The sequence below is a fragment of the Scyliorhinus canicula genome, chromosome 2 (assembly GCF_902713615.1).
Source record: "Scyliorhinus canicula chromosome 2, sScyCan1.1, whole genome shotgun sequence".
In the NCBI taxonomy this organism is placed as follows: domain Eukaryota; kingdom Metazoa; phylum Chordata; class Chondrichthyes; order Carcharhiniformes; family Scyliorhinidae; genus Scyliorhinus; species Scyliorhinus canicula.
This window is the reverse complement of record NC_052147.1, coordinates 227,571,710-227,584,382: the sequence shown is the minus strand read 5'-3', so window position 1 is coordinate 227,584,382 and position 12,673 is coordinate 227,571,710. Positions and strand designations below refer to the sequence as shown.

Sequence of the window (12,673 nt, the reverse complement as noted above, 5' to 3'; positions counted from 1 at the left end):
CCTTTGGAACTCCTCCAATTGGCTATGGACTTGCTGGAGTGTCGCTGAGCTCCTCTCCTGAATATCATGGCTGCACCCGAGCATCTGCAACAGCTCCAGGATAACCTTGTCCAGAGGTTTGAAATCTACTTAAGCGCGTGCTGCCTGGTCCCACCCATTGTGGGCGGGATCCCAGGCGGCTTCACTCGGCAACTACCGGATAGGCACGGCATGGCTGGTAGATCATGCCCATGGGGGTTAGTGAATGCCGTGTTCTGTCACACATCCCCTAATGGTTTACTAAAGATCAATTTGAGAGATGATTTTAGTCGGACACAACAAACAGCGAAAAAAAAAATTGCCTTTGGTTTGGTTAAACTATGTCCAGCCTACAGGATCAAAAATAATTTTAGAAAATTGCTGCCGGCAATTTCCCCTCCGGAAATCCATGCACCGGCATCTCCACATCCTTGCTGAAGTACATTGGTGCCTAGTCAAGCAATACCTTAATTATTTAAATTCTCATCCCTGTTTCTCAAGTCCCTCCATGGCCTTGCCCCTCTGTTTCTCTGAAATCTTCTCCAGCCCACAACCTGCTAATATGTACAAGGTGACAAATTGTCCCCTATTTTTACCTTTCACCCCACGTATCTCATGAAATGCCTTTTGCCCCTTATTTCTCGGACAGCCTGTGGAAGACTCCCGGGTTAGGAGTCTTCTCTTACATTTGCCTCTTTTTCTTTTGTGAGCCTGCACACTGTGGTCATTGACTCCAAAGGTTTTCTGATCAACCTCTCCTCCCATTTTTATTGCCACCAATCCCCTGCCCTCTGATCTTGTGATCACCAACATTCCAGTTGAAGTGTCCCCTCTGATCCCCTCCCCTTTCTTTCTTAAAGACTCTGTCTTTTAAAACTTCTTCTAGAATTAAGCTTTTGGACATCTGTCCAACTATCACCCTTTGTAACCTGTGCCAAATTTTGCTTTCTAGTACATTGTGAAGGGCTTTGGAACATTTAATCACATTAAAGATGCTATATAAATATTGCCATTGTGGTTGGTGAGGCAGCTTACTTAAACTTTTTTTTCAAGCATATCTAAATAATTGCTTGAAAAGGAGGGGAATTGGGAAGTACCTGAAGCCAACAGCATAGGTTAGGTAGCTTAAAACATCTGCGCTGCCTTGGAGATGCACAGCCAGTTTATGTAGTAATACTTTCATGTTTCCGTACACTGCACTAGGTCCTGGATTTCCACCGTCAATGATAGAGTGGTTATCCTTCTGTAAGAAAATACAGCAGGTTTATTTCTGACAATGTAAGCATTTTATGTGCATTTTGTTCAACTTGTGTAGCTTGCTGTCTCACACATTTTGGATGTTTCTGATGTGATAAGATTGAGGGCTATGGAAAAGGGATTGGAAATACTTTCTTCCATTAGCAGGGAGGCCTATAACCATAAGGTAAACACTTTAAGTAATTGATGGAAGAATTGGATGGGGGTTGAGAAATTCTTTCACCCAACAGGTAGTGGGAGTGTGTAATTCACTGCTTTGAAAAGTGCTGAGGCAGAAATCCCCATTGCATAAAATAACCACTGGAGGTGTCGTTAGATAAAGGGCTATGGACCTAGAGCTGGAAGAGCTCTGTGTATAGTTCTTTATCAGCTGTTTATGGGCTAAATAGTCTCTTGTGTTTAAATCTTTTTATGTTCAGTAATGAATGGCAACACACCCAGCTGTTTCGTTACTTCTGTCTTTGTTTTCCGTAAATTGCATTTGGAAAGTTGTGTACATTTTCAAATTTTATTGCTTTTTTGACTTTTCAAATATTTTTAAAATGGCATTTCAAAAACCAACCACAAGGAATGAAAAAAATCTGTAGTGTAAGACCAGTTTATAAGGGTGTCTCATGATTCACATTAACTTTCAGCAATAGGATTTGCCGACTGGAGTTGGGGTAAGAATGAGTCTTTTCGGTTTCTGCAACATCACAGCTGTTCACAGAGCACATTATCCAATCTAAACTCATGTGCAAAAGGTATGTTGTGCAAAATGAAGTTGTCAATAGGCAAGCTAAATTCAGCAACTTGTGTTGAAATTTCCCAATAACAATATAAAAGTTAATTTTATATTTTAGGAGGTTAAGTTCAATTAAGAACTTTAAGCAAAATCCATAACAAAGAGGCAGTTGGGTTAGAGTGTGGAAGACTTGCCACATCATCACATGACGGAGCTCAGATGTGTAGCACCATCAAGGCACCTTTTGTATTCGTGCTCTGCGTACAATAATTCCAGGTTCTGTTTCAGAGAAGTATGCCCAGAGCATATGCAATCAACATTACAGATTTAAGGTTAGATGTAAATGCGAATTCTTTGCTAAGCTCGTGCACAAATGAAGACTTTTGATTTCAGATTTGGTTACATTTTTAAAAATTACATTTCGCTCTGATTATAACCATGCTGGCAGGTGAACGCACAGAGTTGACATGAACAGTGCATGTGGTTGAACGTATCAACAGAGAATTGTGCCGTTGTAGAGAGAGACGGTTGCTGTTGGTGAGTGAATGGAATTTTCTTTCCGGTTAGATGATACTCTGGACCCAGTGACCCTGTAGAATAATATGAACAATTCACTGGATAATTTACAAAGCATGAAGAGTTTGGGCAAAAATTCAGCTCAGAATGACAAAAATACCACAAGCAATTAGTCCAATAGAGGCCTGATTAAATATTAACTAAATGTTCAACATCAGGCAGTTCAGCACCAGAAAAATTAATATGTTTGGTTTGGTGCATTTTCTTAAACTATTGAAAATCAATTAAAAATCTTCAAAGAGTAACATTTAACATGGGTCATTATTAAAAGCTTTAAAATTATTATTACTTTACCTTTTGGTCTTCTCCCCTTGTGACATGTCATTCACAGAGGAAGTCTGCCTGCAGTTAACCATTTTTTCCCCTCACAACACTTGCATTGTTTAGGCTGCTTGAAACAAAAATCTATACAGGACTTTGAACTTGTCAACACAGTTGACAAGAAAACTCTGTGTTGAAAATTAAATGACATGTACAGTTGTGACCATTTATATATTGAAAGCTCAAGTTAAGTGCTGGTAAGAATTTATTTTCTCCTAATTTCGGTGAAAAACATTCTGATTTTCTTCATGATTGCTTACTTATGAACATATGAAACAGGAGCAGAAGTAGACCCTCGAGCCTACTCCGCCAGTCAGTAAAATCATGACTGATCAGTTTGCGTTTCCAATACCAAATTCCCAGCTACCCCCTGATAACCTCCCAGCTACACCCCCGATAACCTTTGATCCGTGTTAGGCAATGGTAACACCTACCTCCGCCTTAAAGATATTCATTGACTCTGCCTCCACCGTCTTCTGAGGCCGAGTTCCAAAGTTGCACAACCCTCTGAGGTAAAAACAAAATCCTCATCTCAATCCTAAAAAGGCTCATTTTAAAATAGTGCAGCAGTGTATAGTATCTTGGGCGGCACGGTAGCACTGATGGGTGGCACAGTAGCTCAGTGGGTAGCACATTGGGAGCACTCACTTCACAGCTCCAGGGTCCCAGGATGGATTCCTGGCTTGGGTGATTGTCTGTGCGGAGTCTGCACGTTCTCCCCATGTCTGTGTGGGTTTCCTCCGGGAGCTCCGGTTTCCTCCCACAGTCAAAGACGTGCAGGTTAGGTGGATTGGCCATGCTAAATTGCCCTAAGTGCCCAAAGGGGTTGGGTAAGGTTGCTGGGTTACAGGCGTGGAGTTCAGTGGGGTGCTCTTTGTGAGGGCCGGTGCAGACTCAATGGGCCGAATGGCCTCCTTCTGCACTGTAAATTCTATGTCTATCTTGCTGAAATAAATGAGCTAATGTAGCACATGCCTTGAATATGTGTGTCACTGAATTTTGTTAGCAAACTACTTCAGTAAAGCAACAATTTTCAATTGACTAATTTGTAAAAATGTTCATATTTGTGGATGTTATGGCAATTGGAATTCCTTACTTTGTTTTGCCTTCATAATTGTACATTTTTGTTACAACCCCCACGGAGGTCACTGGGTGTGGACCATTCGGTTCTTCATGACCTACATGGAATATGAACTTCCCCGGTAATGGGGTGAGGCTTCCCATTTAACAAGGGGAGCCCGCATAGTATAAAAACCCTGACCTGGGTGGAGGTCGAGGAGGGAGACTCTTTGGGGCATGGAGAGTAATAAAAGAGTATTGTTCCATCCAGCTGGCCATTCTATGTGTTCACTGCGCGAATACTATCGTTTTACATTCCCTCTGTCGCATTGGATTTCATCAAAATAAATTACTTCTTTTGCTTAAAGGTGAAGCACATTTGCAGTCCAGTTAAAGAAAAGGCGGAAACCATTTGATATGAACTCAGACATGATAAAAACATACATTCTCCATCTCTAATCCCCCACTCACACTTTGAACAGGAAGTGGAGCAGAAAATAATACCTATGCTTTGAAGCTGAATTCTCTGCATTGGCTTTATGCACGACTCGAATGACTCTGAATATTACAATGGATTTGGTGGGGCAAAAAAAACAGTTGAGCTGTTTAAACAAACGTGAATCAACAAATTTTTAAAAGCACTTTGAGATGATAAAGAACGCATTAATCGTACGACACAAAGTCAATTTTAAGAAAAACTAAAGATGTTGTGCAGCGTGGTGACGACTGAATGGGAGAGCAAAGTGTGCCTGCCATATATCCTGCTTTATGAAACAACCACTTGACATCCCTAGTTTAGCATGTTTTAATAATCCTCTAGTCCTTGCAGGTAGGAGTTGCCACAATATGTAGTTATGCTTTTACATATATGGATTTTTCAACTTTAAACAGCTGGTCAGCATGCAATTGTCAGGTTTTGTGATCCTACAATATCAACCTTTAGTTTGTATAGTCTGACATTTCAGCAAAATGCTTGCCTTTCTATCTCTACAGATGATCCTTTATCTTGACGATTGTCACATGAACTATAAACATTTTGGTTACAGCACAAGATGAATATTATACTGGCATGTGCAAACTGGTGTAATAAAAGATATGAAAGCTATGGATCTAAACCCAGGTGCAAAAAAATAAACTTAGCTTCAGTCTATTATCCATAAAATCAATCTAGGTAATAAGAGCAGTGTGGCCAGGAGGCACAGGTGCTAACCCGTCATTTTGGCTATCTAAGTAATGTGAAATGTGCTTCTAAGCTTTACAAGATTTAACCAGATGTTTAGGACAATGGGTTTCCTGCAGAGTGTTTTGTAATACTTTAGGTCTGTTTTTTGGTGAGTTATTCCTGCTTGACGCAGACACTTGGACACCCGATTTTTATCACAGCAACAGAACAGATCAGTTCAGAACTTGGTCTTCAATTGATTCTATTATCTTGAGCAAATTGTGGGGTGGGGGCAGAGTTCATGGGGGTTGGGGGGCTGCTGGTGGAGTGCTCGCCCAATGTATTTGCTTGCGTGCCCCTCGTGCAGTTCATTGTTCAAAGGCACTCAGTGTCTGACTGAGGGACTTGGCATTGGATAGGGGTTCCTACCCTTGCTGCTGTCCCTCCCTCCTTTACTAACCAGTGCTAGGTTCCTTCTCACTTGGCCTTGGGTGGGTGGAGTACTGGCAGCTGCCACCACATCCTTGGTGATGCTGCTGAGTACTAAAGAGCTGCTCACCGCTGGTTGGCTGACACCTCTCTGAGTGCGGGACTTCCTCTTCCTATTCCTGGATCCCAGGCAAAGGCCACTGGCCTGTCAAGTGCCTGAGTGGCTCAGGAAATGGGGGGCTTTCCCAAGAGTAGGCGATATGGGATGTTTGCCAGATGCCTAACTAGCAGCTGGCAATCCTGGTACCTCCAAGATTCAAGACTATTCGGGTTTGTAAAGGTTAATGCGTGGGGCTGTGTAAGTAGCACCTCCCATAATAATGATGGAAGAGAATACATGACCAAAAGTCAGGAATGTTCCTTGCTCCAGAAGTGTAACACAAGTCATGTCTAGCTGTACATAGTTCTGTTACATCAAATAAACCAGTTGCTGTTTACACACTTACATTTCAGCAGCTATTCCGCCGAATATAACAGATTCCTCCCCATGTTTAATATCCTTTCCCCTTTCTCCTTTCCCCAATCACACTCTTCCCTCAACCTCCACCTCCACAAATGCCAGGCAGGATTCTCCAGCCGTTTGCTGGCGGAGGAATTCTCTGGTCCTGCCGGCAGTGCCCCCCCGCCTGCAAGTTTCCTGGCAACGTTGGGTGGTTTCAATGGGAAATCCCATTGACAAGCGGTAGACCATAAGGCATAGGAGCAGAATTAGGCCGCTTGTCCCATCGAGTCTGCTCCGCCATTCAATCATGACTGATATTTTTCTCAATCCCATTCTCCTGCCTTCTCCCCATAACCCCTGATTAATAAAGGTAGTAGAGAATCCCGCAGCTAGCGAACGGTGCACTAAATTCTCTGTCCTCGCTAGCAGCGATAGCGGCACGAACTCGCGGCGGACGATCCCGGCTCCTTTTTTAAATTTCACATTAACTTCAGAGAAATATCCAAAAACCCACAGGCCCATTTGACAGCTGCTGATTTCATTCTCCAGGGCTGCTTCTGAGCTATTGGGCAAAATTCTCCGTTTGGGAGACTAAGGGTGGATTCTCTGGCCGCACCTGGCAACCAGAAATTCCTGCCCGTGTCATTGGCCCTTTACGTGGCTGGCGTCCCGCCCGAGGCGATCCTGCAGCGATTGGGGCAGAAGAATCCAGCCCTAAGTGTTGATGCCGGGACTGAATTGCGTGTAGTCTGCGTTCTTGTTGGGGACACTATTTGTGGAGCGATTCAGGACATGTTAATGGGGCTGGTCTAGAACAGTGGGCTAAGACAGCTGGCTTGTAATGCAGAACAAGACTTGCAGTGTGGGTGCAATTCCCGTTCTAGTCTCCCCGAACAGGCGCCGGAATGTGGCGACTAGGGGCTTTTCACAGTAACTTCATTGAAGCCTACTTGTGACAATAAACTTATTATTATTAAAGGGCCAGCATTCTACCCACGTGAATATTGAGCAATGCTCATTCACGCTGGCATTGGATTCGCTGGGGCCGGAATTGACGCTGGAAAGCTTGACAAACTGGAGCTGCTTATAAACACTCCACTTCCCACAATGAGGGCTGAGGCAGGGACGTGTCCGTCTGCTGGGGGTGCAGCCCCAGTGTGATGTGGGTCCTGGGTGTGACACAGATTTTTCAATTTTTAGAGTACCAATTCTCTTTTTTTCCAAATAAGGGGAATTTAGCGTGGCCAATAAAATTACACTGCACATTTTTTTGGGTTGTGGGAGTGAGACCCATGCAGACACGGGGAGAATGTGCAAACTCCACATGTACAGTGACCCGGGTCCTCTGCGTGTGAGTGACACACAGGTTTTTTTTAATATATAATTTTTATTGGAATTTTTTACAGAAAATATAAAACATAACGACAAACAATGAAATGCAACAAAATAACCCATAATAACTGTGACACACAGGTTTTGACAACCTGTCCAGGGACAGGATGGATGGGAGCAGGAGTGCAGTGCGCAGGACTTGGGAACAGCCTGTGGTCCTGTGGAGTGGGTTCGCGGATAGTGTCACTGGTGTGGCCTCTGCTTGCAGAGGGACAATGTGCCAGGGAGGGTGCCAAAGGCCACGGTGCATGTATCCTTTGTTTGGGGTGAGCTCTGCTATTCTCCTGCTTCCCTTGTAGTGGGGCTGTGCTTCTGATGAGTGCACTGAGGAGTGGCAGCACCTGGTGGGCCACTGATTGAGCTTGGCCACTCCCATCCCATTGATAGGTCAGCTGGAATCTGAGGGTTTCCAGAGGGGAGCCTGGATGGGCCCCCAAATGGTCAGAGGGTCTGTGAATATTTATAGGACACAGTGAGCAGTCAGCAGAGTGAGCAACCAGGAGCCTGCAACTTGTACCAAATGGGTGTGTTTAAAACAAATACTGCAGCAATGGCAGTCTGAGCCAGGACACCCAAGTCCTGAGGGAGACACCCTGAATCCACGGAGCTGTCAGCAAGTCGCTTCCTGCTACATCCGCCGGCCCTTGCAGCCACCCACAGCAAGCCTACAATTTTTCACAGTTTTTCAAACTTTTCTTACGTTCTCACTCCCCCTCAGCAGCCATGGCACCCAGTCCCCATTTGAAAGTGCTGTAAATTGCACCCGTGTGACTTCTGCTTGACAGGGGCGGAACATCGCAGAGGCATGCTGGGTCAAACACGCTAATTGCATTCAAATACATGCAGATGCCGGTTCTGCATGCTGCTCCCGGCGCGGGGCACAAGCCTCGTTATTGCCACCAGTGAGGGACCGGAGCATGGTGCCCCAATCAACACCAGGCGGGGACCTTGACTTTGGCCAGGCACCCAATTCTCTGCACAATCGCGGTTCATGAGGCGAAGAATTTCACCCATTATCCAATCCTTGACGACAGAGTAGGAATTCCTGCTACCCTAGCCAGCAGTTGATGCCACCAGGATTACACAAGTGCAGTAAAATTCAGGCAAGCCAGTGCTCTTCCCTAATACTTTGCTGTCATTACTGTATACCTACATTTGTTCTCCCTGTTCCTCAGGTATGTTTTAGTGAAACCATGTGACGCTCTCACCTACTCCGTCCACAACAAACAGCAAAAAGCCAAGACTGGCTGTGACAATTACAAAGCTGCTGTGGATATTATTGTTCTGAATTGAAAATACTCCACTAACTTCACAAAGTTTATGAAGTGGAGAGAAAGATAAGGAGGAGGGATTTACTGTCTGTTCACGCCAATGGTAAATTCTGGTGCCACACACGGGTTTCCCAGCAACAAGGGGTGCTGTCAACAGGAACTCCCGTTGACAATGGTGGGACCGGTAGATCCAGCTGGTATGCTGCCTCCTCTGCCGAAAACCCGCGGCGGGTTGGTCAGTAAATCCCGCCCAATGTCCATACTAGTTTTAGCTCTTTTAGAAGTTGAACTTTGAAATCAAACAGAAGAAGTTATCACCTGTTCTTGTTAGAAATGTGTGACTAATTGACTGGCATGATTACAAATTTGAATGGCAGATGGAAATTGTAATGCACTTCTAAGAACAAACACCAATTCCAAATAAACTGTGTACAGAGTTCATGCAAAATGTTTTTAAAAATAGAGTCAAGGCAGTATGGTGGCACAGTGGTTAGCACTGCTGCCTCATGGCACTGAGGTCCAAGGTTCGATCCCGGCCCTGGATCACCGTCCGTGTGGAGTTTGCACATTCTCGCCGTGTTTGCGTGGGTTTTGCCCCCACAACCCGTGGGATTCCCGCCATCGACAGGATGCCCCGACCCAGTGGGTGATCGGGATGCATGTTCCTCTACGAGCACCTGCTGATGACAGGCCGCTTTACACCAACCAAAAGGAATACCACTCAATGAATGTGCTGATATGTGACCATCAGCTGGGCATCACTCACCTCTGTGCCCGATACCCAGGGAGTGTGCATGACACCTTCATCCTTGCACGACGATTCCTGACATATTTGAGGTGGCCCCCCCTCCCCCCACCTGAGGGGTTGGCTCCTGGGTGACAGGGTTTATTCACTGCGGTTATGGCTGGTGACACCGATCCGAAAGCAACAGCCCAATGCGGAGACCCTCTACAATGACCAGGCCTGTGATTGAGCAGTGCTTTCGCCACCTGAAGATGTGGCTGGACCACTCTAGAGGGGTGTCCTCAAGTACGATGCTGACCGTGCCACCCGCATCGTGGCAGCCTGTTGCGTCCTCCACAACATTGCACAGCAGAGGGTGATGTGCTGGAGGAGGAGGTGGAACACCAGGCCTCATCTAATGAGGCGGATGTGGGGGAGGGTGAAAATGGGCAGGATATGGACCCCAGGCAGGCATGGGACGCCGCACAGCATGTGTGCCAGGGCCAAGGAGCCAGGGACGCTCTGATTGCCTCCAGATTCATCTGGATACCACATATCACCCTCATACCCCCTCACTCCCCATCCCGGCCACCCCCACCTGCAGCCCACTCCGTGATACCTGCCTGCCGCTCTATGAGGTGTGGACCCTGTGTTGGCAGTAACAGTGGGTCTGGTCTATGAGATGGAGGATGATAACCTGATCTGTGGTGAGCTCTGGTGCTCAGCATCATCTGACAATGTCTGACTCCTGTCCAAGGTAGCACTTTCTACCATCCACCTGGGTGCTCCCTGCATGTGAGCTGGCCATTCCATCGCAGGGTCCCATCGGATCCCTGGGGTGACGGTGGTGGGGACGGTCGGAGGGTAGAGACGTGGGAAGCTCACAACGTTCCCCCATTCCCCCTCCCTATTTGGCCAGCTCAGACCAGCCCACCCCTCAGACCCATCAGACAGAGCACCAAGACACTGTGAATAACTGTTTAATGTGAATGAATATGTGCATATTTGTGCCCTAGCCCCAAAGCTAAACTGTGACCTGCACCAGTGCCAACTTAACTAGTATCTAACTTTCTGGCCTTATGAGCCCTAACGCTACGTCCAGGCGGGTCCCCAGCAGGAGTGGAGGCAGCCTGCTCTGAATCCTGCCCTGTGAGCCAGGTCCCCGTTGGCTGGCATCGTCCAGGGTGACCGGGCCTGGATGGGCCCTGTTGCTGTTCGGGTATCCCTGGTGGTGTGGTGCCACCCTGTTCTGCATGCTGCCCACCAGATGCACAAGGGACAGGAGGGGGGAATCCGAGGTGCTGCGGTGTTCCGGCACCTGCCCTGCAGGGATCACCGGCACGGGCCCCATTACCTCCTCTTCCCTCGAGGTGCCCGATGACCCCCGGGCTATTCCACGGGACGGGGGTGAGAGCAGATGTAACTGCTGAAGGTCCCCCGCCATCTGGCACTGCCAGTCCTGGAGACCCGCTCTGGTCTCAACCAAGGTCCGCACGCTTGCGGCCACGGGACACGGAATGGACCATCTCTGTCTGTGACTGTGCCACATCACGCTGTGACTATGCCACCACTTTCTGGGTTTGTGTCACATCAGTCAGTGGCTGCGCCATCTCCCTCTGGGACTGGGCTGTTATATTACACTTTGTGGTAATGTGCCGGATTCTTTGCCTTGTGATCCAGAATGGTCTGATAAAGAAGATAAAGTTGATAAAGAAGCCACCAATCTTTAGATTGAAACAAAACTAATTTATTGAATAATGATTGATTAAATAAAGTTTGCACACACTACTGAGCTATAACTACTAATAAAGTAAGGTTGAGCCAGTTAAACATATAATCTATAATCTAGTATTAACTAATGATGTCCTCATGTTAACTCTCTCTCTCTAACCTAAACTTCTCCTCGTGCTGTGATCAATCTGTGTCCTGAGCGCAAGTTGAGAATATGGCCTCTCTCTTGGTTTCCAGGTTGCGTCGACTGCTGTAGAGTTGGTGTACGAGGTGTTTGAGGAGTGTGACAGAGGTGCGGTGGCAGAGTCTTTCAGCGTAGTCTGTGTTGTAAGTCGACTTGAGTGGGTTTTTGATCTGTAGTCCTTTCGGGATCTTGTCTGCTTTTTTGCATCTTTGTAGAAACTGAATGTCAGTGTCTATATGCGCGATCTTCCTGGAGATCCTCTCCACTTTGAGCCGGCAGTTTGCTGTGTCAATGGTAGCCATGATGTGGAGATGCCGGCGTTGGACTGGGGTGAGCACAGTAAGAAGTCTTACAACACCAGTTTAAAGTCCAACAGGTTTGTTTCAAACACGAGCTTTCGGAGCACGGCTCCTTCTTCAGGTGAATGGAAAGGCTTGTTCCAGAAATGTTTATATAGACACAGTCAGAGATGCCCCGGAATGCGAGCACCTGCAGGCAATCAAATCATCAAAGATGCAGAGAGAGAGGTAACTCCAGGTTAAAGAGGTGTGAATTGTCCCAAGCCAGTTCAGTCGGTAGGCCTCTGCAAGTCCAGGCTTGTTGGTGGGGGCCGAATGTAATGCGACATGAATCCCAGATCCCGGTTGAGTCCGCATTCATGCGTGCGGAACTTAGCTATAAGTTTTTGCTCAGCAATTTTGCGTTGTCGCGTCTCCTGAAGGCCTCCTTGTAGAATGCTGACCCGGAGATCAGAGGCTGAATGTCCTTGACTGCTGAAGTGTTCCCCAACTGGAAGGGAACAGTCCTGCCTGTTGATAGTCGCACGATGCCCGTTTATTCGTTGTCGCAGTGTCTGCATGGTCTCGCCAATGTACCACGCTTCGGGACATCCTTTCCTGCAGCGTATGAGGTAGACTACATTGGTCGAGTCGCACGAGTATGCGCCGCGTACCTAGTGGGTGGTGTTTCCACGTGTAATGGTGGTGTCCATGTCGATGATCTGGCATGTCTTGCAGAGATTACCCTGGCAGGGTTTTGTGTTGTGGTTGCTGTTCTGAAGGCTGGGTAATTTGCTGCAAACAATGGTTTGTTTGAGGTTGCGCGGTTGTTTGAAGGCCAGTAGTGGGGGTGTGGGGATGACCTTGGCAAGATGTCCATCCTCGCTGATGATGTGTTGGAGGCTGCGAAGAAGATGTCGTAGTTTCTCCGCCCCAGGAAAGTACTGGACGACGAAGGGTACTCTGTCAGTGGTGTCCCGTGTTTGTCTTCTGAGGAGGTCGGTGCGGTTTTTTGCTGTGGCGCGGTGGAACTGTCGATCAATGA

The 12,673-nt window shown here is 46.8% G+C and overlaps 1 protein-coding gene and 1 long non-coding RNA gene across 2 annotated transcripts in view; one reads left to right on the top strand and one right to left on the bottom strand.

Annotated features, from left to right (window-relative positions):
- Window positions 1-1,857: 1,857 nt before the first annotated feature.
- On the bottom strand, window positions 1,858-3,011 carry LOC119961992. The gene is made up of 2 exons (XR_005459779.1): window positions 2,870-3,011; window positions 1,858-2,589 (listed from the first exon to the last, which is right to left on the bottom strand). It is a non-coding gene; the product is annotated as an uncharacterized LOC119961992 (long non-coding RNA).
- Window positions 3,012-3,062: 51 nt separating this feature from the next.
- The window catches only part of LOC119961991 (growth factor receptor-bound protein 14-like), a 302,798-nt gene continuing 293,187 nt past the window's right edge, over window positions 3,063-12,673 (top strand). The window contains exon 1 of the mRNA XM_038789692.1: window positions 3,063-3,093. The gene's annotated coding sequence lies outside the window, so the exon portion shown is untranslated. The remainder of the gene's footprint in view (window positions 3,094-12,673) is intronic.